General features: G+C 42.3%; 1 protein-coding gene across 3 annotated transcripts in view; it reads left to right on the top strand.

The window, feature by feature from the left end:
- The window catches only part of LOC126365988 (sodium/hydrogen exchanger 2-like), a 457,436-nt gene that overhangs the window by 167,717 nt on the left and 263,792 nt on the right, over positions 1-25,927 (top strand). For all 3 annotated transcript variants that reach the window (XM_050008801.1, XM_050008803.1, XM_050008802.1), the window contains one exon: positions 23,251-23,290. The gene's annotated coding sequence lies outside the window, so the exon portion shown is untranslated. The remainder of the gene's footprint in view (positions 1-23,250; positions 23,291-25,927) is intronic.

The raw sequence follows: 25,927 nt of genomic DNA, 5'->3' as shown, positions 1-25,927 counted from the left end.
AATGTAAAGGTCCTTAGCATAACAAAAAAAAAAAAGGTTCAAATCGCTCTGAGCACTATGGGACTTAACATGTGAGGTCATTAGTCCCCTCGAACTTAGAACTACTTAAACCTAACTAACCTAAGGACATCACACACATACATCCCAGAGGCAGGATTCGTGCCTGCGACCGTAGCGGTCGCGTGCTTGCGGACTGCAGCGCCTAGAACCACGTGGCCGCCGCGGTCGGCTTAGCAGAACCAGTGAAAGCTTTGACTTTAATGAAGGTGTGAAGCAAGGTGATAGTCTCTCCACTGTCCTATTCAATATAGCACTGCATAGTGTAGTAAATAAAATCAGCAAAAGAGGTGCCATATTTATGAAAACTAGCCAGATATGTGCATACGCTGATGACATTGCTATAGTAGGAAGAAATACCAATGCACCCCTAGATACATACCGGGCAATGGAAGCAGAACGTTTAAAAATTGACTTCATAGTAAATGAAACCAAATCAAAATATATAGTAATGTCACAATCTGGGGCCAGAAGAACTCCTAAAAACCTAAAAAGCATTGGGAAATGCTTCAAAGGAGTGTCCTCTTTTAACTACTTGGAAGCCCTAGTATCAAATGATAACAGTATTGGAAAGGCTATAAGGGAAAGAATACAAGCAGGAAAGAGATCTTACTTTGCAAACATGCAACTTTTCAAAAATAGCCTTGTAACAAGAAGAACAAAACTGCTAACTATAATTTCCTAGTCCGCCCAGTTATCACATACGGGTCAGAGATACGGACGTTGACAGAACACGATAAAAATGCACTAAGAACGATTGAGCGGAAAATACTACGCAAGATCTATGGGCCAATAAGGGAGGAAGAAGGCTGGAGAATACGCTACAATGCCGAGTTACAAGAGTTAATACAAGGCAGGGACATAGTGAAATTTGTGCAATCACAGCGAATACGATAGCTAGGACAATTGGAGAGAATGGCAGACGATAGAATTCCAAAGAAAATGATGAAAGGTGTGATCCATTCAGCTACGCGAAAAGGGAGACCTAGAAGAAGATGGATCGACAAGGTACTAATGGATATCACCAGTATGGGAGTCCGGGGGTGGAAAACAGCAGCAAATAACCGAGAAGTGAGGAGGAAGATTGTTGAAGAAGCCAAGGCTCACCAAGGGCTGTAGCGCTACTGAAGAAGAAGTTGAGCACGTTCTTTTCTGGTTTTTGCAATAAAAATCTGACGGGTTGTTCCAAGAGGATAATGTTCGTCCACACACTGTCCGTGAAATTCAACGTGCCCTGCAAGACTTGCAGCAGACTTCCCTGACCAGCAATATCTCCGGACTTGTCTACAATTGAACACATGTGAGATACAATGGGACGATAAGTAGACTTGTCCGACTCGTCAACAAGTCAACCAACAACTGCTACAGAACTACGTCAACAGATCGAGTAGGCGTGGCATACCGTGTCCCAGGACAGTATTCACCATCTGTACGGTCGACTGGATGCGACAGTCAACGCCGGCATCGCCGCACTTGGAGGTTACAACACGTATTAATATGGGCGTTTCAGCGCGGGTCGATACCTGGTCCCTCAGAATCGCTTGTGCTATTGATCTGTAAATGTAACCATTTCAGATACTCTAGATACACTGTTGCAATACTAAATAATTATATGAAGTGAGAAATGGCTTTCTTGACTACAATTGTACTAGTTACAACATTACTGCTGTGTTCCTGTACAGCCGGCCATTGTGGCGGTTCTAGGCGCTTCAGTCTGGAACCACGCGACCGCTACGGCCGCAGGTTCGAATCCTGCCTCGGGCAAGGATGTGTGTGATGTCCTTACGTTTGTTAGGTTTAAGCAGTTCTAAGTTCTAGGGGACTGTTGACCTCAGATTTTAAGTCCCATAGTGCTCAGAACCATTTGAACCATAAATCGAACGCAGTGCCTCAGTCTTAGTGGCATTTGAAACAAAAGCTTCTTTGTTGGCTCTTAGAACCAGTCGGTTCCCTGAAATGACACCTACAACGTTGGTAACAAATTATTTATTTTCTAATTTTAATTTTTGTCATTTTTTGCAGAGATGAGTATAGGAGCATAATTCTGTTATAATACCTTCTCAGCATCTTCATATTCCCTTGACAAATGTGAGATTTGGCGCTTCGAACGGCTGGTGTTTCCACTCCTCATATGTTGTATCATTAATGTCCTCTTCTAAGTCTCTTTCCAGTGCTGTATACTAATTGAGCAGCTGTAAAGGCGAAAAAAAATCCTTGTGTACGTCATAAAAATAGGCATATTGTCCGCTATAACCTAGCGAAAACCTCACTTCGATGTACCTGCTGGCTCCGGGTATACAGGGTGATCCAAATATACGTCCTGTACGACAAAGTCTGCATTCATGATTCAGTAGTTTTGGCCCATAGGATAAGGTCGTAATGAGTGGAGATATCGCAAATTCAAAGAGGTGAACGCAAACTACAGGTGTTAACGAAATTTCATTTGCAAATTGCGAATCCAAATTGACTTCAGCGGTACTATTTATTGGTGACACGAAAATTTGTCCTGGACCGGGACTCGAGCCTGGATTTCCCGCTTATCGCGAGCGGTCACCTTAACAACTTCGGCTATCCGTGCACGCCTCTAGGTCACCCCAAAACTCCCAATGTCGCGCTTGTCCACATTTTCCAGTGCTCTCTCTCTCTCTCTCTCTCTCTCTCTCTCTCTCATGCACACACACACATACACATTATGTGATTCTCGCAACAAGGCGGGACAGTCGTTTTAACCCGCCGAGGCATGTAATACTTATTACTTTATTGTACAATATCTACGTTTACAATTCACATTATACAATGTTCTTTGACACATGTTTGAGTCCAGACCCCCGCCCAAGAACCACTTTATATAGAAAAGACTTCCTAATACTTAAAGTTATATTCGATGTTAACAGAGTTCTCTTCTTCAGAAGTGCTTTTGTTACCTTTGGCTTTCGCCAATTTACATCCACTTTACTTCAGCCATCGTCAGTTATTTTTCTGCCCAAACAACAAAACTCATCAACTAGTTTTAGTGTCTCTTTTCTTAATACAATTCCCTCAACACCGCCTCATTTACTTCGCTTACATTTCATTACCCTTGTTTTACTTTTGTTGATGTTCCTCATGCTCAATATCTCACTCATTATGGAGGGATGCTGACTCAGTTTTTCACGATAGCAATTGGAAAGTTGCGGAAAAAAATGGCCCAGAGATCACCAGTGTGTGTGTGTGTGTGTGTGTGTGTGTGTGTGTGTGTTTGTATGTGTAGTGAGAGAAGTGTTGTGAGTGAAGTGTTATGAAAAAATGTGTATATAGTGTGTGCAGTGACTGATAGTGATATATGACTGAACAGTGTGGCATTACATTATTAAATAAGTTATTTGTAAAAAAAGTATTGTATACCAATCCAATGATTCTATGCCAATCTAATGATTGTCTCTAACTAGAAGCATGTAAATGCATGTGTATAGGAATTAGATTATTTTAAATTGGTGTAAACTTGTAAATACTTCGACATGTCCTATATCCTTGTAAAAAGAGATCTACGGATGAATAAAGCTACTACTACTATTACAACTACTACTATTAGATGACGCTTCGTCTTTGTGACAAGCAGTGTATCCCTCTGGAGTTATAAGCCCCATGTTTTCCAAAGTCTTTGCTCTGCAAATTTTACTCTGCACAGATTACATTGTGTGGTAAGAAGGCTGCATGAAAGCCTTAGTTTTTATCAATGAAACATATTTATAATCAAGGAGATAATTTGGGTTTCAAAAATAGTGATAAAAATTTGGAAAAGTGTACAGACAAAACAACATGTCTTCCTCAACAGCACGGGGAGCTCTGCAACAAATTTTGCAACATCTGATCCGAAGCATGGAGCTGTGTACGAAAAATAAGTCAGTGCTGCAAGATTTTTTCTTGGATTTAATTTTGTTGTTCTCTCGTAAAAAATTCTATTAGGTTAAAACATCAGTGCAGAATTCCTGTACTTGCATTACCTTTAATAAAACGTGGCGCCGCAGTACTAATGGCACTTAAACAAAAACTTTTTTATTGACACTTATAATCAGTCAGTCAGTTCCCTGGAAAGGAGTGTAGGACATTCTTAAAAAATTACTTATTTACTAATTTCTCTCATTATTTATTTTAAAGGTAAGGTAAGAATCAAATTCAATGGTATCAAAAAATTATAATTTTTTTGTATATAAGTAAGTTAAATCCGAGGAGAAATAAATTATATTTTTATTCTGCTGACGAATGGGAGATTTGGCACTTACAATAGGATGTTTGAGATTTCCACTGTTCATTTATTTACATTGTAAAGCAACCATGGGCACTGTAACCACACAGATGAAGAATCTTATACCTCTTTTTAAAGACTGTATCCATTCCGTCCAGTTGATTTTCCGTGTCGTTTGGGGTCTCTGATAGTATTACAATATCGGGAAACCTCAACATTTTTATTTGTGCTCCCTGAACTTTAATTGCCTTTCTATTTTTTTCCTCAGAGTCCTATGTTACTTGCTCAATGTACAGATGTGATAACATCGGCTACATTGCCGAAAGTAAAATCAAGTTTACAACCACGAAACATAACCTCTGAATTAACTGGCGATACCCGTTATCAACACCTGTAGTACACCTAAACAATTTCAGTACATTACATATTTTATTTTCTATTACCCGGCAAAGCAAAGTGGAGACGTGGCCACGGTGGCAGCAGCGTCGTCCTTACGACCGAGGAACAGGAAGGGGAGGGGGCGGGGACAGCAGTGATCTGTGCACTCTGGTACTCTCACACTGAAAGCAGTCACAGGCTGCACTTCCGTACGTCAGTGCCCTTCCGTAGCACAGTTTAAACCGGCACTTTGCCAGAACTATGGATTTAGCACTATTTATTCGCAGAATAAAACTATGAATCCTCGATTCATGTCAGTAATGCACTGACCACTTTAATTCTCCTGCTTACCCTTCTGGTCTAGACAAAATGCCTCACATCCAGAGTTTCCATCTTTTCCTAGATCTTCCTGCGTCTCTTCTTCTTTCTTAATTATAAACCCTTACCTGTTTTGACAATATATATGCATTCATTCCTTTAATATATTCTCTTCTGTAAATGTCCACTCTTTCGTCAATATTACAAACATTCAGTTCTGTTCTTATGTCTTCGTTACTTCCTCTGTCTATTCTTGAATGCCCCTTACACGTTCGTGGATCTTACACAAGTCTTTCTGTGTAGGCCCCCAAGTCTCACTCCCATGCATTAAAACTGATGCTGCCATTTTTTCACAAATGTTGATTTTTGTGTGCTTTCCTGTCTTGCTAATCACCGTCCTGTTTATAGTACCACAAATTTGTTCGAAACGTTTAATCTTATTTTCTACTTTTCTATTTTATTTGTAACTTACGTCTTCTTTTTGACAGCAGATTTGACCTGTGAGTTTTCTGTTAGCAATTATCTATGAATGTACTGTGTAATTTCCCTGAAATGTCATTATTCTTGTTGCACATACTGGAATTTATAAGTTATATGCTTTGACAATTTGTTCAAGCCTTAACAAAGATCTTTGGAGATCATCTTCCCTTTCCATATGACTGTAACATCATCTACAAACAATAAAACATTTATTGCTGTATCGTGATTTGAATGCCACAGCTTATTCTCTTTTTCCGTTAATTAACTATGTGGTCAACAAATATGTTAAATAATGCGGTTAAATTGCTGTACCTCTGTCTTAGTACTTGAGTACTTGTTACTTTAATGTTCTTAGTCGTTTCAGTATTGATTAAAAAACATTTGTTTGGTATATTCTTTTTAGTATTTCAACTGAATGTCGGGGTTTGTTTTGAGGCTCATGCTTTAGATCTGTTTACTTTTAAATAATCCTCCATCTCGAATTCTCGGCGTCTTTCTAGTATTTGTTTCAAAATGAAGATGATATCTGTGGATGAACGGCATTTTGTAAACACAATTTGCTCTTCCTCTAATATTATTCCTCTCTGATGACATAACTAGTGATGGGACGTTAAATAGTAATATTCGTTCCTTCTAATAATGCAACAGTTATTATTTTAAGCAGATTATTTATTATCTTGGAGTGTACTTTACAGACGGAGTCTGAAGGTTTTGCAGTTGTATATTTTACTTTTGTCAAACGGAGATATTACTTCGTCTGTCTACCATGCATATTGTACGATATGTTATACTTGTTCCGATGTTTGTTTAAGTGTCTCACATTTTCGTAAAAATCCAGTGTAGTTTGACTTTTTTGAAACTGTCACCACCTGCGTGCGTGATAATTCGTTTATTCTGGCACAATTTAGGAACAAAATTAGTAGGGAGAACCATTTTTCTAAATTAGTAAGTAGAATAGAATGTTCCAAATTTTTGGGTGTGCATGATGAAAACTTTAACTGGAAGAAGCATACTATTGAGCTTCTCAAACAACCAAGTGCAGCTGCTTTTGTTCTCCATTTAACTGCTAATCTTCGAAACAAATGTATCAACCTCCCCTCATGTTCTGAGTATTTCCATTCAATAATATTGTACAAAATAAATTTCAGGGGTAACTTATCATTTAGAAATAAAGTATTCATTGAACAAAAGCGAGTAGTAAGAATAATATGAGGTGTTCACCCGCAGACGTCATTTAGGTACCATTTCAAGAAACTGTGCATTTTAACTGCACTATTATTATACATGTTTTCGCTAATGAAATTCGTCATAAATGATGCATCACTATTTGAGAAGAAAAGTGATATACGTATCTACAACACTAGAGGGGAAAAATGACTTTATTGCCCATTGTTAAAGCTGTTAATGGCTCAGAGAGGTATTCAACATGCAGCAACAAAAATTTTTGAACACTTCCCCAACATCATAAAATGTCTGACAGGTAGCGAAGCAAGTTTTAAACCGAATGAAAAATCATGTCTCCTGAACAACTCCTTTTCTTCCAATGATGAATATCTACTTAACATGTCGTAGCCAGAAAGAAACCTCGTTTTTAAGTGTAGTTTCACGAGCAGGAATAAAATGATAACATGCTCATTAATGTTAACACTAACCATGTAAACAAATAGTGTAAACTCACTAGTTCCATGTCATTTCGATAAAAGATTCCTTCAAATGGTCTATGGAACATGTAACTAACAAACTAGCACGTGAAGGTGCGAGTTGGGTAGGAGATCGGAGAACAGAGTGGAATAGTGATATGTCTCAGGAGTCAACTACCTCACAGTAGAGACGTTCACACTGGTGGAGCTTCAGCCATGGTAACCGGACGAGATCCCTTTACCTACCATCCATTAAAATGGTGGCTTCTTAAAAAACTGTGAGGTAGTAGAGGGTATACAGCATCATAGTGATGTCCTACGGGTCGTAGGTCCCACGCTAATCCTATAATAACGACGTTTTTATTTTTATTGGCGTCTAAATGCGTAGGAGTTGTTGCTGTTTGTTGTTGTGGTCTTCATTCCAGAGACTGGTTTTATGCAGCTCTCCATGCTACTCTATCCTGTGCAAGCTTCTTCATCTCCGAGAAACTACAGCAACCTACATCTTTCTGTATTTGGTTACTGTGTTCACCTCCTGGTGTCCCTCTACGATTTTTGACCCCCCCCCCCCCCCCCCCCCCGCTTCCCTCCAACACTAAATTGGTCATTCCATGGTGCCTTATAATGTGTCCTAACAGTCAAGCCCTTCTTCTAGTCAGATTGTAAAACAAATTTTTCTCCCCAAGCCTATTCCGCATCTCCTCATTCCTTACGTGATCTACCCATCTCATCTTCAGCATTCTTCTGTAGCACCACATTTCAAAAGCTTCTATTCTCTTCTTGTCTAAACTGTTATGGTCCATATTTCACTTCCACACATGGCTACACTCCAGAAAAATATTTTCAGAAAAGACTTCATGACACCTAAATCTATACTCGATGTTAACAAGTTTCTCTGCTTCAGAAACGCTTTTCTCGCCATTACCTGTCTACATTTTACATCCTCCCTACTTCCATCATCATCAGTTACTTTGCTTCCCAAATAGAAAAACTCATCTACTAGTCTAAGTGTCTCATTTCCTAATCTAATTCCCTCAGCAAGACCTGATTTAATGCGACTACATTCCATTATCCTCGTTTTGCTTTTGTTGATGTGCGTCGTACAGCCTCCTTTCAAGACACTGTCCATTCCGTTCAACTGCTCTTCCAGGTCCTTTGCTGGCTCTGACAGAACTACAATGTCATCGGCGAACCTCAAAGTTATTATTTCTTCTCCGTACATTTTAATTTCTATTCCACATTTTTCTTTTGTTTCCTTTATTGCTTGCTCAATGTAAAGACTGAATAACATTGGCGATAGGCTACAACCCTGTCTCACTCCCTTGCCAGCCACTGCTTCCTTTTCATGTCCCTCGACTCTTATAACTGCCATCTGGTTTCTGTACAAATTATAAATAGCCTTTGGCTCCCTGTATTTTACCCCTGCCACCTTCAGAATTTGATAGAGAGTATTCTAATCAATATATCGAAAGCTTTCTCTAAGTCTATAAATGCTAGAAACGTAGGTTTGCCTTTCCTTAACCTACCTTCTAAGGAAAGTTAGAGGGTCAATATTGCTTCAAGTGTTCCAGCATTTCTACGGAATCCTAACTGATCTTCCCCGAGGTCGGCTTCTACCAGTTTTCCCATTCGTCTGTAAGGAATTCGTGTTAGTATTTTGCAACCCTGACTTATTAAACTGACAGTTCGATAATTTTCGCACCTGTCAACACCTGCTTTCTCTGGGATTGTAATTATCATATTCTTCTTGAAGTCTGAGGGTATTTCGCCTGTCTCATGCATCTTGCTCACTAGACGGTAGAGTTTTCTCAGGACTGGCTCTCCCAAGGCTATCAGTAGTTCTAGTGGAATGTTGCCTACTCCCGGGGCCTTGTTCGACTTAGGCCTTCCAGTGTTCTGTCAAATTCTTCACGCAGTATCACATCTCTCATTTCATCTTTACCTATGTCCTCTTCCATTTCCATAATATTACCCTCAAGTACATCGCCCTTGTATAGACCCTCTATATACTCTTTCCATTTTTCTGCTTTCCTTCTTTGCTTAGAACAGGTTTTCCATGTGTATTCTTGACATTCACAGAGGTGTTTCTCTTTTCTCCGCTGGTCTCTTAAATATACTGTAGGCAGATTCTATCTCACCCCTAGCGATATATGCCTCTACATCCTTACATTTGTCCTCAAGCCATCCCTGCTTAGCCATTTTTGAGACGTTTATATTCCTTTTTACCTCTTCATTTACTTTTTTTTATATTTTCTCCTTTAATCAATTGAATTCTGTGGTGTCACCGCCAGACACAACACTTGCTAGGTGGTAGCCTTTAAATCGGCCGCGGTCCGGTAGTATACGTCGGACCCGCGTGTCGCCACTATCAGTGATTGCAGACCGAGCGCCGCCACACGGCAGGTCTAGAGAGACTTCCTAGCACTGGCCCCAGTTGTACAGCCGACTTTGCTAGCGATGGTTCACTGACTTCTACGCTCTCATTTGCCGAGACGATAGTTAGCATAGCCTTCAGCTACGTTATTTGCTACGACCTAGCAAGGCGCCAGTATCCGTACTATTGATATTGTGAATCATGTACCATAAAGAGCGACGTTCTCCATGAATGGATTAAAGTTAAGTATTCCACCAGCTACGTCCGTTTTTCTCAAGTCTAATTTCCCTGTCCTGTTCCAGACCTCACGCCAGCCTGCGTGAGCTAAAACGCGTGCCTTTCGGCCTCCTCTAGTCACACGGTGTTGGCTCTCCTGCCAACCACAACAAATTCAGTATCTCTTCTGTTACTCAAGGATTTCTACTAGCCCTCTCCTTTTTTACCTACTTGATCCTCTGCTGCCTTTAGTATTTCATTTCTCGAAGCTACTCACTTTCCTTCTACTGTATTTCTTTCCCCCGTTCTTGTCAATCGTCCCCTATTGCCCTCTCTGAAACTCTCTACAACCTCTGATTCTTTCAATTTATCCAGGTCCCACATCCTTAAATTCCCACCTTTTTGCAGTTTCATCAGTTTTAATCTACTGTTCGTAACCAATAAATTGCTGTCAGAGTCCACATCCACCCCAGCAAATGTCTTACAATTTAAAACCTCGTTCCTAAATTTCTGTCTTACCATTATATAATCTATCTGAAACCTTCAAGTGTCTCCAGTCCTCTTCCACGTACCCTTCTTTCACGTTTCTTGAACCAAGTGTTAGCTATGATGAAATTATGCTCTGTGCAGAATTCTACCAGGCGGCTTCCTCTTTCATTCCTTACCCCATTCCATATTCACCTACTACTTTTCCTTCTCTTCCTTTCCTACTATTGAATTCAGTGACTATTAAATTGTGGTCTTCATTCACTATGTGAATAATTTCTCTTATCTCATCATACGGTTCTTCAATCTCTGCGTCATCTGCGGAGCTAGTTGGCATATAAAGTTGTACTTCTGTAGTAGGCGTGGGCTTCGTGTCTATCTATGCTACAATACTGCGTTCATTATGCTGTTCGTAGTAATTTACCCGCGCTCTTGTTTTCTTATTCATTATTAAACCTACTCCTCCATTATCCCTATTTGATTTTGGATGTATAACCCTTTATTCACCTGACCAGAAGCCTTGTTCCTCCTGCCACCGAACTTCACTAATTCCCACTATATCTAGCTTCAACCTACCCATTCCCTTTTAAAACTTTCTAACCTACATGCCCAATTAAGGGATCTGACATTCCACGCTCCGATCCGTAGAACGCCAGTTTTCTTTCTCCTGATAACGACGCCCTCCTGAGTAGTCTCCGCCCGGTGATCCGAATGGGGCACTATTTTACCTCCCGAATATTTTACTCGAGAGGACGCCATCATCATTTAACCATACAGTAAAGCTGCATGCCCTCGGAAAAATGCCGTTTTGGTTAATGTCACAAGGCCAGATGAAAAATCCAGACTGTTGCCCCTGCAACTACTGAAAAGGCTGCTGCTCCTCTTCAGGAACCACACGTTTGTCTGGTCTCTCAACAGATACCTCTCCATTGTGGTTGCACCTACTGTACGGCTATCTGTATCGCTGAGGCACGCAAGGCTCCCCACCAACGCCAAGGTCCATGGCTTATTGGAAGAAGTATATGACCGCATATGTATAGGTGTATATGAAAGAAAATAAGGGTGAAAACCATTGAATTTAAGTGGTGCGCTGGTTCATAACGGGAACCTTCGACCACTTCACCATTCAGTACATTCTCCGATATCCATCCGGACTCCATACCCACAACAGAGTTACTTTTCTGTCTTCCATTTCTGTACGACGTAAGCGGCGACGTTCTGGTGGAGTTGGTATATCCTTGTTTTGTTCATGATATCGCAGGAACTGCTGCAAAGTAACACATTCAACAACAACGTCAATGGCATGTTTGCGATGTTTCTTTGGGGTTAAATACTACAGTTCCATGAATCTCCACACGATCAACATATTCAGAATTACATATTTTCCGTCTCCTCTGCCACTGCTTTCCTCCTTCTCATCACTAATAAAATTCGACGATCGGATCCTGCAGTATACCAGAGAACCACGTAAGCAAATTTAATTTTGTTAACAGCAAGATTCCGCTACCAGATAGCAATACACAGTAGTTTCACTGGAGCGTGACACCTAGCCACATAAGCAAGATAGCTCCCGCTACTGCAGTTCTATGGTTCACTTTGCAGAGAAAAACGTGGTGGCCACCAGCAATAAACAGGGTAGATTCTACGACGAGGTGTAGTGCGAGTCCGCTACGAACTTAAGCACCATGTGCACACTGAGCTAACGATGCAGCACACCGGAGATAACACAAGCAAAGGGACATCAGTAAAAGCGCCGTCTCTATCGTGTAAACAGTAGGCGACTGCGAGCAAACAGCATTAGCTCGTTCAGATTTCATTCGCAGGTACTGGCTGTTTTTCTGCGAACCATCAAAGGAAACACGCGAGCTCTCGGGTTTGGCGCTCACAGTATGTTGCATTCACCTGCTGTTCAGTGCGCGAACTGCTTTTATTACGAAACGTGGGTTACGTGAGCGATGGAGTGTTCAGAAGAGAATGTACTGTCTCAATGAAAGAACACAGATATCATAGTTCTTGTGGGATCCAGTACATTTACAGAAAAAAATACCGAACACTAGACAGTTACCATAGCACTCGAAGGTCCAACAGGATACATGTGAAAGATGATAAATTAATTACTTTTTCCCATCAGGCGGAAACTTAGAGAAGAGACACAAGAATTTGTATTTTGAATGTAAGCAAATACTAATATGTAACTACTGCTACAAAAATTGCTTCCTCCGGTCATTTTTTTCATTTACGTTCTGAATGGGATAAAAGTGCACTTAATCATCTCACTTGAAAAGCATTTACCTTATTCACATTATATTCTTAGAAATTACATTTTGCGTTTTGCTTTCAGGTCCAAAGACGAATATATCTTGTGCTTGTCCAACACGAGTATTGCTATCCTAGTTATCCATGCAAGAAACACGATTCTTTCGAAACACTCTACTGCAATAAAATGTTTGTGATTGTTGATACGCTGTACGCTAATGGTACCGGAAAATGGAGCCTTTTCAAAACCAATTTAGTTGAAATGTGTAGAATTCGTGGTGTAAATACTGACTTGCCTTTTCCCTTTTCAGTTAATAATTTGGCATTTATGATATTTAGAAGCTTTTGTGAGGGTGTAAAGGGAACATTAGTGAATATAGGAATTCTGTTGGGAAGTTTACGCTTTCGTCTTGGTGTATCACTTTATCAATGGAATTAGTTCTTCTTGTTCTCGTATCATGAACTATATTATTTTTTGTTGCTAAATCTGTTCGATCACGCAACCATTCTTTGTTATGATCGGACACACTCTCTCGATGAGTTATTTCTCCTACCGTAGCATCACTCGTCGATTAAGACGATTTCGTCGAAATTCGGGTCAGTGCGATATGGGCCGATTCTGATATTTATATTATAGAACGTTTGAAAATATATCATAGCATTCCAAAAAATTCCCAAAAAGTCGAAAACATTATAGAATATAGGGCTTTACACACGTAGAAAGCCGGGCGGTGTGGCCGTGCGGTTCTAGGCGCTTCCGTCTGGAACCGCGTGACCGCTACGGGCGCAGGTTCGAATCCTGCCTCGGGCATGGATGTGTGTGATGTCCTTAGCTTAGTTAGATTTAAGTAGTTCTAAGTTCTAGGGGACTGATGACCACCGATGTTAAGTCCCATAGTGCTCAGAGCCATTTGAACACATAGAACTCAAGAAGATTTTTTTGACGTATTACAAGTGCTCAATATGTGTTCCTCTGCTGATTCTGAAGATACCTAGTCGATAATCGAGTTCGTCTCACATTCGATGCAGTATATCCTTATCAAATTGATCAAAAGCACAGTTGTGCGAGCTCACAGATCTATTAGGTTTGCTGGCGGAGACGTGTAACCATTGAATGTTTCACATAACCCCCGCACAAAAGAAATCGAATGAGATTGGGTCAGGAGAGAGCAGGGGCCATGACATTAATTGATGGCCGTCAGCCCCCCCCCCCCCTCCCCCAACTGACCATTTTGGTTTCTCAGTTTCTTTTTTGTTTGAAAATTGTTGAACGTCATGATGGAAATGCGGTGGAGCAATATTCTGTTGGTAGATGAAATCCGCATTGTCGGTCTCTAGTTGTGACCTGAGCCGGTTTTCCAGCGTGTCAAAATTCTTGTGTCCTGAAACGGTCTTTTCACAGGAGAAAAAGGGTGCGTAAACTTTAAAACGTGAGACTGCACAGAACAAACCAACTTTTGGTAAATCTTGAATGTGCTCCTCAGCAGCAGGGGTGATCGTCTGTCCCACAGATTTGCACACTGTGCCTGTTTACTATGTCAATTACAAAAGAATGTAGCCTCATCACTGAAAATGAGTTTCTCATTCTCCTCTTCTGTTTCAACCGCCCAGAAAATTCAAAGTGTCTGACTTTGTCATCGGGAGTCATGGCTTGTAGCAACTGCAAACGCTAAGGCTTCAGCTTCAGTCGTTACCTTAATACCTTCCAAACGATTTGTTATGGTATGCTCAGGTCTTTGTTTGCTCTGTTCGTCAACATCTGTGGACTGCCGCGCGGAGCGGCTGCGCGGTTTGAGGCGTGATGTCATGGATTGCACAGCCCCTCCCGCTGTAGATGCGAGTCCTCCCTCGGGCATGGATGTGTATGTTTGTGTGTGCGTTTTGTTCTTAGCATAAGTTAGTTTAAGTAGTGTGTAAGTCTAGGGACCGATGACCTCAGCAGTTTGGTCCCTTAGGAATTCACACACATGTGAACATGTGGGCTGAGTGTGAAACTCGCCCACACGCGGTCTACCGTTTTCCCACTCACTGCTCGCCGACCCATTGATTTCCAGTTGCAGAGACATCCTGAATTTTAAAAAATGTGCGCCATCACCGAATGGAGTTGGCAGTTGGTGGCTCTTTAGTCAACCTCGCACTGAAGTATCATTGTACTGTTACGGCAGACTGATGCACTCCAAGCACAACATACGCTTTCTCTCTCTCTCTCTCTCTCTCTCTCTCTCTCTCTCTCTGTCTCTCTCACACACACACACACACACACACACACACACACCTTTTACTTTCCCCTCCTTGGGGAAGTGCATGGAGGAGTTATAGCCTGTTGGCTTTTACCTCACAACGTGTGTTGTAAGTGTGTGATTGTCTTTGACTGTATTGGCTGTCTGTGTATTGTGGTGGTGTTCTGGCGCTGCCTAGCACTTGCCTGAGGTTGGCGAGATATTGGCTCTTTTAAGGATTAAGGATTGGTATTAGGATTTGGAGATTTTTTTTTTTTTTCTATTCGACTTAGTCGTCGAAGATCAGACAAGTACTTTGTATCCAAACCATTTTCCTCTCTTTTCTACCTGAGTAACACACGTTTACGTCGCGGCTAGAGGTACCGCTGTATCCAATGAAACCTGCGCGCCAATTATTGGCACACAAAAAGAAAAAAGATTCCGGCACGGTCGATTTTTCTCCACTGGGGGATTGGGTGATGTGTTGTCCTTACATTCGTATTGTGAGAACTGACATAACACTGTTCAGACGACTGAATGGGCACTCCTAGAAAGGCAATACATTGAAATGTAAATGTCAGAGCATTCGTAGGGTTGGCTTGTTCACAAGTACAATCGAATGATAGAGAACACTGGCAAATTGTCTGCGAATGCTCATTTCCTTCCATTCCTTCCGGTGAAAACGAACCTTAATGAATAGAACTAAAAACCAGTCCAAGAAGGTCCGCATCTCGTGGTCCTGCGGTAGCGTTCTCGCTTCCTACGCCCGGGTTCGATTCCCAGCGGGGTCAGGGATTTTCTCTGCCTCCTGATGGCTGGGTGTTGTGTGATGTCCTTAGGTTAGTTAGGTTTAAGTAGTTCTCAGTTCTAGGGGACTGATGGCTACAGATGTTAAGTCCCATAGTGCTCAGAGCCATTTGAACCATTTTTGAACCAGTCCAAGATGTAAATATTTTATTTTTCATTCGATGACTAGTTTCAGGCCGAGACCCATTTTCAAACCATCATAACAAAGTCGAAATGGCATTTCCGAAGACGTCAACAAAATGTGTAATACACATTGAAAGTGCATACAGATAAGTATTGAAAAATAGTCAGAGCGTTCGTAAGGTTACCTATATGCACTGTGAATGTACAGTACACATTTTGTTGACATCTTCGGAAATGCCATTTTCAACATTGTTATGTTGGTCTGAAAATGGGCCTCGGCACGAAACTAGTCATAGAATAAAAAATAAAATATTTGCATCTAGGATCCCGGGTTCGATTCCCGGCGGGGCCAGGGATTTCCTCTGCCTCGTGATGACTTGGTGTTGTGTGATGTCCTTAGGTTAGTTAGGTTTAAGTAGTTTTAAGTTCTAGGGGACAAATGACCATAGATGTTAAGTCCCATGGTGCTCAGAGCCATTTTGCAACTTGGACTGGTTTTTCGCTCTGTTGATTAACAGCAGTTGCTGACCGAAGTTACTCCAGCATGATGGGAGTTCGAACCTTAAAGAATTAGAGAGGTTTAAGCCCGCTTTCAGCGAGTGATTTTCTGGCCGAAACCGACTAATCGAACTCCGTGCGCCTTTCAGTTCTGCATGTAATTGGGCAACCAATCACGACACGCGTGTGTCTATGATGTTAGTAATCTATAGATTGTGTCGAGTGAGGAGTTCTATGGCGGAGTCTGCTAACATCGGAAGTTAAACTGCTCTGGACGACGTCAGACCTGTTATAGAACTGGATTTTGTGCTTTCGTCTTATCTTAATCTTTTTTGTGTTGTACGATTTGTTTTCGTGACACATTAAAATGTTACACAAGGTCATGGTATTTTTTTCCCTTCCAGCGTTCTCTTACGAGAGAGAAAACATGCACTGCAAGAGAAAAAGCCGACACGCGACGATTGTGACGATTATAACGGAAATCACTTGATGAGAGGCGCACGTACAGACAAGCAAATGATTACAATTACAGAAAAAAAGGATGATTAATTCAAGACAGAAAGCTTCACAAATTCAGCAAGTCAATAACGCGTCCGTCCACCTCTGGCCCTTTTGCAGAGTTGTTGGAAGTCATGTTGACGGATATCGTGCCAGTTGACACGTCAGATCGTCAAAGCCGCGAGCCGGTCGGAGGACCCTGCCGATAATGCTCCAAACTTTCTCAACTGGGGAGAGATCCAGAGACATTACTTCCCAAGTACGGCTTGGCAACCACGAAAACAAGCAGTAGAAACTTTCGTGTGTGCGGGCGGGGGCCACCTTGCTGAAATACAGGGTGGTCCATTGATCGTGACCGGGCCAAATATCTCACTAAATAAGCGTCAGACGAAAAAGCTACAAAGAACGAAATTTGTCTAGCTTGAAGGGGGAAACTAGATGGCGCTATGGTTGGCCCGCTAGATGGCGCTGTCATAGGTCAAACGGATATCAACTGCTCTTTTTAAAACTAGGAAACCCCATTTTATTACATATTCGTGTAGTACGTAAAGAAATATGAATGTTTGAGCTGGACCACTATTTTCGCTTTGTGATAGATGGCGCTGTAATAGTCACAAACATATGGCTCACAATTTTAGACGAACAGTTGGTAACAGGTAGGTTTTTTAAATTAAAATACAGAACGTAGGTACGTTTGAACATTTTATTTCGGTTGTTCCAATATGATACGTGTACCTATGTGAACTTATCATTTCTGAGAACGGATGCTGTTACAGCGTGATTACCTGTAAGTACCACATTAATGCAATAAATGCTCAAAATGATGTCCGTCAACTTCGATGCATTTGGCAACACGTGTAACGACATTCCTCTCAACAGCGAGTAGTTCGCCTTCCGTAATGTTCGCACATGCATTGACAATGCGCTGACGCATTCTGTCAGGCGTTGTCGGTGGATCACGATACCAATATCCTTCAACTTTCCCCACAGAAAGAAATCCAGGGACGTCAGATCCGGTGCACGTGCGGGCCATGGTATGGTACCTCGGCGACCAATCCACCTTTCATGAAATATGCTATTCAATACCGCTTGAACCGCACGCGAGCTATGTGCCGGACATCCATCATGTTGGAAGTACATCGCCGTTCTGTCATGCAGTGAACCATCTTGTAGTAACATCGGTAGATCATTACGTAGGAAATCAGCATACATTGCACCATTTAGATTGCCATCGATAAAATTGGGCCAATTATCCTCCCTCCCATAATGCCGCACCATATGTTAACCTGCCAAGCTCGCTGATGTACCACTTGTTGCAGCCATCGTGGATTTTCCGTTGCCCAATAGTATATATTATGCCGGTTTACGTTACCGCTGTTGGTGAATGATGCTTCGTCGCTAAATAGAACGCGTGCAAAAAATCTGTCATCGTCCCGTGATTTCTCTTGTGCCCAGTGGCAGAACTGTACACGACGTTCCCAGTCGTCGCCATGCAATTCCTGATGCACAGAAATATGGTTTGGGTGCAATCGATGTTGATGTAGCATTCTCAACACCGACGTTTTTGAGATTCCCGAATCTCGCGCTATTTGTCTGCTACTAATGTGCGGATTACACGCGACAGCAGCTAAAAAACATTCTTGGGCATCATCATTTGTTGCAGGTCGTAGTTGACGTTTCACATGTGGCTGAACATTTCCTGTTTACTTAAATAACGTAACTATCCGGCGAACGGTCCGGACACTTGGATGATGTCGTCCAGGATACCGAGCAGCGTACACAGCACACGCGCGTTGGGCATTTTGATCACAATAACCATACATCAACACGATATCGACATTTTGGTAAACGGTTCATTTTAACACAGGTAATGTATCACGAAGCAAATACCGTCCGCACTGGCGGAATGTTACGTGATACCAGGTACTTATATGTTTGTGACTATTACAGCGCCATCTATCACAAAGCGACAAAAGTGGTCCAACTAAAACATTCATATTTCTTTACCTGCTACACGAATATGTGATAAAAATGGGGGTTCCTGTTTTAAAAAACGCAGTTGATATCCGTCTGACCTATGCCAGCACCATCTAGCGGGCCAACCGTAGCGCCATCTGGTTGTCCCCTTCAAGCTGGACGAGTTTCGTTCTTTGCAGTTTTTTCGTTTGATGCTTATTTCGTGAGATATTTGGCCCGGTCACTATCAATGGACCACCCTGTATAAATCCAGGGTCGCTTGATATGGAGGGCTACATAACTGGACGTGAAATGTCGTCGACATACCACTGTGCAGTAAGAGCTTCACGGATGACAACTGCAGGTCACCCCAGACCACCACTCCCGATTTTCAGGCACTACAGGGGGCGACATTCACTTTGGTATCCCACCGCTGTACGGCGTCACCAGACACGCCTTGGCCATGAATCTCATTGAGTGGAGGAGTACTACCTTCAGCGATGAGTCCCACTTTGAACTGAGCCCCAGTGACCACCGAAGACGTGTCTGGTAGCGCCCTGGACTGCAATGGATTACCAACATGACTGTCGCGCGCCATACGGCCCGACAGTGTGGGCTGCCGTTAGTTTTCATCCCTTAGGTTATCATTCGTCGCACCCTTGCAGCACAGCAGAACGACGACGATATTCTAACCCCCTTTTGTTGTTCTTCTTTGCAAGCCACCCTGGGCTCACATTTAAGGGAGACAATGCCCGCCATCAAACGATGAAATTTCTACTGCTTGTCTTCTTGCTTGCCAGAACCTGATTTGGCGAGCAGAGTCGGCGGATCCTTCTCAGTTATGAACGTATGAAGCACTATGGGCCGGGCGGTGGTCTCGCGGTTCTAGGCGCGCAGTCCGGAACCGTGCGACTGCTACGGTCGCAGGTTCGAATCCTGCCTCGGGCATGGATGTGTGTGATGTCCTTAGGTTAGTTAGGTTTAAGTAGTTCTAAGTTCTAGGGGACTGATGACCACAGCAGTTGAGTCCCATAGTGCTCAGAGCCATTTGAACCAGTTGAACTATGGGCCGGTCCCTCCAAACAGCTCGGCATTTTGCCTATTTAACGCTCCAGTTGGGCACAATTTGTCATGACATCTACATCTACATCCATACTCCGCAAGCCACCTGACGATGCGAGGTGGAGGGTACTTTGAGTACCTCTATCGATTCTCGCTTCTATTCCAGTCTCGTATTGTTCGCGGAAAGAAAGATTGTCTGTATGCCTCTGTGTGGGCTCTAATCTGTCTTATTTTATCCTCACGGTCTCTTCGCGAGATATATGTAGGAGGGAGCAATATACTGCTTCACTCCTCGGTGAAGGTGTGTTCTCGAAACTTCAACAAAAGCCCCTACCGAGCTACTGAGCGTCTCTCCTGCAGAGTCTTGCAATGGAGTTTATCTAACTTCTCCGTAACGCTTTCGCGATTACTAAATGATCCTGTAACGAAGCGCGCTGCTCTCCGTTGGATCTTCTCTATCTCTTCTATCAACCCTATCTGGTATGGATCTCACACCGGTGAGCAGTATTCAAGCAGTGGGCGGACAAGTGTACTGTAACCTATTGTATGTTTTCTGCAATGAGTGTATGACACATGTTCCATTCTTTCAGTTCTGAGGAGTGCAAAGTATTTTCCACGCGATCTCTGACGAGAATGTCACTTTGGTCGCTAATAAATTCTGTTATCACTGCTGGTTCCTACATTTCGTTACTACATTTGCACATTGTCGTAAAAGGGGTAGTTCATAACCTCAGATTCACTGTTCAGATGCCAAACTGCACAGCAGGCAGCTCTCACGACACGCGTAATTCTGGCGTTAAGTAAGTACAGAAATAAACCGCCAGGGGCGCTGCAGTAGACTCACTTGTCTCGAGTAGTCGACAGAGACAAAAAGTCGATCGTGCAAAAGGGGACTTAGAAAAATCTGCGTGGTACGCCTGTGTTTAAATTGCGGTATCCGAGCCGGAAAGAGGGGTCGGTGAGAGCAGACACACGGTGCCCGGGCCTTCCTGGAAGCGTGTACCCCGCGCTCGCACCTCCTACGGGATTCATTAGCGGCCGCGGGACGGGTTTTAAACATACGCCTCGCTTTATGACATCATTACTCTCACATCCGCAGCCGGTTCTCGGAAAACAGCCGAGTTGGACCGCGTGGTAATATAGTTTTCAATAGAGGGCCGCAAGCGAACAGCAGGAAAAGGCAGCCACCGGCTTCAAACGCAGGTGGCAAATCATAACCGATGACGACTGGACTGCATTGTCTTTCAAATGTCGTCCTGTCGTGTTGACTGAGTGTTTGGATTTAATGAGTGGATAGTCTAAAGGACTTCACTACACATTCATCTGGCGGTGTGGTGTATACACGCTTTGCATTTCTTTGTCGATAATGTAATACAATGATTCATTCCTTTTCTTATTTATGTATTTTATGTCTTCCAGTATTCATCGAATCAGCGTTTGATATCAGGCACTTGCTGTTTGCGTATTTATTACCACATTTTTGCTAGTTCACTTCCTTTTATTTGTGTCTATTCGCTACAAATTTTGCAACTGATTTTAAACTGTCCCGCCATTGAGCTACAGGCTCTTAAGTTTTAAGCATTTCTCACTGCTGGATGACAATATAATATTAACTAGCTTTCTCGTCTGTCTGATCCATAGCAGAGGGGTTGGTGATGAAAAGGGTTGGTAACGCCTGACTTCTCAGCTGCTCTGCAGGATGTGCGGGCAGGGTATTGTCGGAATCCGTTCCAGATGGAGTGCCAATGGACTGTTTGGTACAGTTCATTTCAAATTACCTTTCTGATGAGCTACAGACCTGAAATTTTAGACATAACTCAGAAATGGATGACAATGCAATATTAACTCGATTTCTAGTGTAGTAGGTGGCGGAGGGTGCTTTGTTTACCATTGTCATTTCCCAGTCAGCTAGAGACTTCATTCACTGTAGCCCGGAATTGGATGACAATGCACTATTATTCGGTAGCTTGGGTGTTGTATAATGGGGAGTACTTCTGCGCACCCACCTTTTCTGGGGAAAATGATTGCTGATGAGCCTCCATATGAACTCGAATCTCTCTAATTTTTATCTTCAGGATCTTTTCGTAACATAGACCCAGGAGAAATCTATACAAGGCGTGATAAAAAAGGAAAGGGAATTTGTATTTTTCTTAACAAATCGTTGTTTATTTACCAACATCAACTTTGTCCCCTTCAAAGTAATCCCTCTCAGATATAATACACTTTTGCCAGTGCTCTTTCCAATCTCGGAAGCACTTCTGGATCTCACTTTTCGTTATGGTGTTCACCTCCTTCAGCGATTCTTTTTTTTATTTTCAACAGTCGCATAACGACGATCTTTCTTGGTCTTCTTCAGCCTTTGAATTAGAAAGAAGTAGCAGGGGCCATGTCCATCAAATATGATGGCTGCGACAATAAAACAGTTTTGCTTTTTTGTCAAAAAATTGCTAACAAGCATTGAGATTTGAGTGGGAACATTATAGTCATGCAATTTCCAAGAGTGGTTTTGCCACAGTTCTGGTCGTTTTCTTCAGATTGCTTCTCGCAAACGGCGCTAACTTCCAGGTAATGGTCTTTATTTACCTACGATCACAATGCAGGAGCTAATGATCCACTATCCCATTGTAATAAAAAAAACAGGGAGAAAAACCTTCGCATGTGATCGAACCTGTCGAATTTTTTGGGTCTTGGCTGTCCAGCATTTTCCATTGGAAGATTCGTCATTTGTTTCGAGGTCATACCCGTATACCCGTCTTTAGTCACCTGTTACAATCTTCTTTAGAACTTTTGGATAGTTGTCGACCCTATTCAGCTATACCTGAGCGATGTCTGCGAGGCGTCTTCTTGGTCGAAATTAAACAATTTCTGAGGCAATTTTCAAACTTGGTTACTACACGTTTCATGCCCAAAACTTCCGAAGAAATTGCTTGCGAATAGCGAAAGGGTAATCCTATATCATCAGTAACCTGTCTATGGTGATTCGGCGATTTTCGAGAATCATTTTCTTTACTCCTTCCATGTTGTCGTCAGTAATTGATGTGCGAGGACGTCCAAGGCAATCGTCGACTTCTACATCTTGTCGAGCCTCCTTGAAACGTTTATATGACTCGTAACCTCTTGTCTTACACTTGATGCACTTTATTCCTTTCTTCAAGCAAAATTTAATGCAAATTCTTTAATGCATCTTTTTCGAAAGTAAAATTCGCTTAGCACTCGAAAACATGTATAACATTTTCGACTGTCAACAGTGAACTAAATATTCAAAATAGCTGAAAATGCAAACATACATCAGGAACATGTGTACCAACTGAAATGGCCTTCCATTAGTGGCGGCAGGAATTCATGGAAGGGCAAAGCGTTTGCAATGGAATGAAGCAAAAAGCCAGTTAACAAGAACCAATAATTATAGAGCGCCAGAAGGCCTTATAAATTTGCTTTAAAATGTATCCCCTTTTTATAAAAAATATGTGTGAAATTCTGTTCCTACAGTAAACACCTAGACCTTAACAGCAAGTAAAATCTTAAAATGTCTTCATCCTTTCTTAGAACCAAAAGTTATTTACATTTGATTAAAATGTACTAATACTGCTCATAAATTAAGTAAGCATTTCGTTTTCGCAGATTCAGTAATTAATAATATTGTTTCTCCTGTTTCAGAGATATAAAATATCAACGTACGAGACAGATTGTTTATAAGGTAAGAGGACGTACTATATTTCTTTCAGTTAAATTTTCAGTAGTGCTAATTACTATGTAGTAAGAGAAAAAATATTTTGTAAGAAGCTAAAGACACTGTGGTGCCGAAGCATGTTTCTGAAGATCAGGCAGAGTTCTCTATTAGTTTAAATGAGAGCCTGCCACTGTCGTCTGGACTGGAGTCTCTAGTTATGGAAGTATTTCCCTAGAAAGTTTAAATAGTATGTTAGCGTTTCTTTCATTCCTTCCATTCACTTCATTCTTGTTGCTCTTGCCCAATCATCAGCATAGCCAAATTTTCTGGATTTTGATGTGGATAAGTTATCAAAGTAGCACCGAGCGGGGTAGTGCAATGGTTAGCACACTGGACTCGCATTCGGGAGGACGACGGTTCAAACCCGTGTCCAGTGGGATGGTTATTTCGGAAGGAAACGGTCGCTTTCCTTCTCCATCCTTCCCTAACCCGAGCTTGTGCTCCGTCTCTAATGACTTCTTTGTCGTCGCGACGTTAAACACCAACGTCCTCCTCCTCCAGCAAAGTAGGAGAGGAAACGACTGGAGCTGAAACTGAACTGTCGAGAAGGCAGTTATTGAGTTTCTTGAGGTCGTTCAGTGAATTACCCAGGACAACATGAAAAATCGTATTATTCAAAATATTGTCGCCTAATATGACAGTTATTTTACAGAGTATTTCACGGAGGAGTTTGTAGAGCAGTTTTTGTTTCCAGACAGTATTGTATGCTGCAGAGTCGCCAATGAATGTAACTAATGTTTGTGGCTTTTCCTGGTGTTGAACTTCTACAAACGCTATCTGATCAAAAGTTTCTGAACACCTATTTGTGGGCATTAATGTAGGGGGTGGGGGTGTCCAACCTTCTTCATTATAACGGCTTGAACACTGCTGGAAAGACTTTGAGTGGGGAATGGGAGCCCGTTCTTCCTCAGGAGCCGAAACCAAAGTGGATAGTGATGCTGAACGCTGGGGCCTGAAGCAAAGGAGACATTCTGATTCATCCCAATTGTGTTCAATTGGGTGCAGATGTCTGGGCTCTGGGCTGGTCAGTTAATTTCAGGAATGTTATTGTCTACGAATCATTGCCTCACAGACGTTGTACAACACCCTCAGTGGCATTTCAGCGAGAAGGAAGTGCTTCTCTGGGCGGTATCACTAACCTGGTGTCTTGCTGCTTCGGTTAAGTCCCTCGTAGCACAGAAGTAGCGCTCAGTCGTCAGGTTCCATGTATGTGGTGATCCTGCTGAAGTGGGGTGTTTAGGGATGCCAGTTGTTAATTGTCAACAACGTTTGTACCATACTTGTTTTAATACAGAAATTGCTCTGTCACACTCGTCACAGAATCAGCATTTGCAATATGGCGTTTCTGGACTACGCCGTTATATTCGACCCTTTACACATATTAACAGCGTTCTCTGACTTTACATAATGATAGACACTGCCCACGACACGTGTCGTTCTTATAACTAATAATTTCACTTTATATCTTGTTTAACATGTGAAATAGACACTCGCGACCGTTCTTTCAGAGCCGCCCCGATTACTCGACCGTGCGTTTTGCGTGGCTCCTCGTGACTGACACACCCTGTCTTCCCGAAGGACAAGAGAGACCGCCCCACCTTTCTCCCTCAGCCAATAAGGACACTTCTCTCGTTCCCTATATATATAATAGGGCCAATGGCCAATGGGCGTTCAGATCGCTGTTGCTAGGCGGATGTGACGTCACGTTCGCGGACATTGTGACGGAAGTTTGTCTCGGAACATTGTCTCAGATTGTAAGAACCTACTCCCAAATGGTCGGATCTTGTCCCTATTAAGGTTGCACAACATTGCCTCCTATAATTTCGCCACTAATGCTCCTTGCTGACGCTTAATTGTTAAATGTACATGTAGCCTGGCTGCTACTGAGCATTCCCGATCGCATAAATGTGCGTAATACTTGACTTAACCACATATGCATTACAGTTGCTTTATGAGAAGGTGCATTGTCGTACGAACTATGATGACTCTGAGCTGTTCTTGTACTGTGTGTGGTACATAATGCTGTAAATGTATTCATGTCATTCATCATTCAGCATTTTTTTAAGCCCAATAAGGTGATCACGTACTAATCATAGCGTAATACTACCTCCTCATGTCTCAGTTGGCACTTCACGTGAGAGCATGTAACGTCCTCAAGGCATTCACCAAACCCAAACCCTTTGATCGGATTGCCGCAAGGTATTGCGTGTTCCATCAGACCGAAACCCTTTCATCCGAATGAAGCAGGGTACAGTGTGTTTCATCATTGCAGATCACTCTCTTACAGTCATCCGCTGTCCATTGACGTCGCTCTTTACACCATCTCAACCGTCACTTAGCATTGACTACAGAAACAAGTGCCTTATGGGTAGTTGCTCGACCACTGTACTTCATTATTTTTAGCTCCCTACACACAGTCAATGTGCTAGACGCACTCTGGTTGCTCTTCGGAACTCACGTGTGATTCCTTCTGCTGATTTCATGCGCGTTACTCGACTGTCCCCGTCGGTCAGTGCATAAGGTCTGGCTGGTCTTGACTTAGCTGTAGTTGTGCTAAATACTAGTTGGAGTGATTGTTTCATTAACTGTAGTCTGACTCGTGCG

This window comes from Schistocerca gregaria, chromosome 4 (genome assembly GCF_023897955.1).
Source record: "Schistocerca gregaria isolate iqSchGreg1 chromosome 4, iqSchGreg1.2, whole genome shotgun sequence".
Taxonomy (NCBI): Eukaryota; Metazoa; Arthropoda; class Insecta; order Orthoptera; family Acrididae; genus Schistocerca; species Schistocerca gregaria.
Note: the sequence above shows the minus strand (reverse complement) of the source record. Positions and strands in the feature narration are given on the sequence as shown.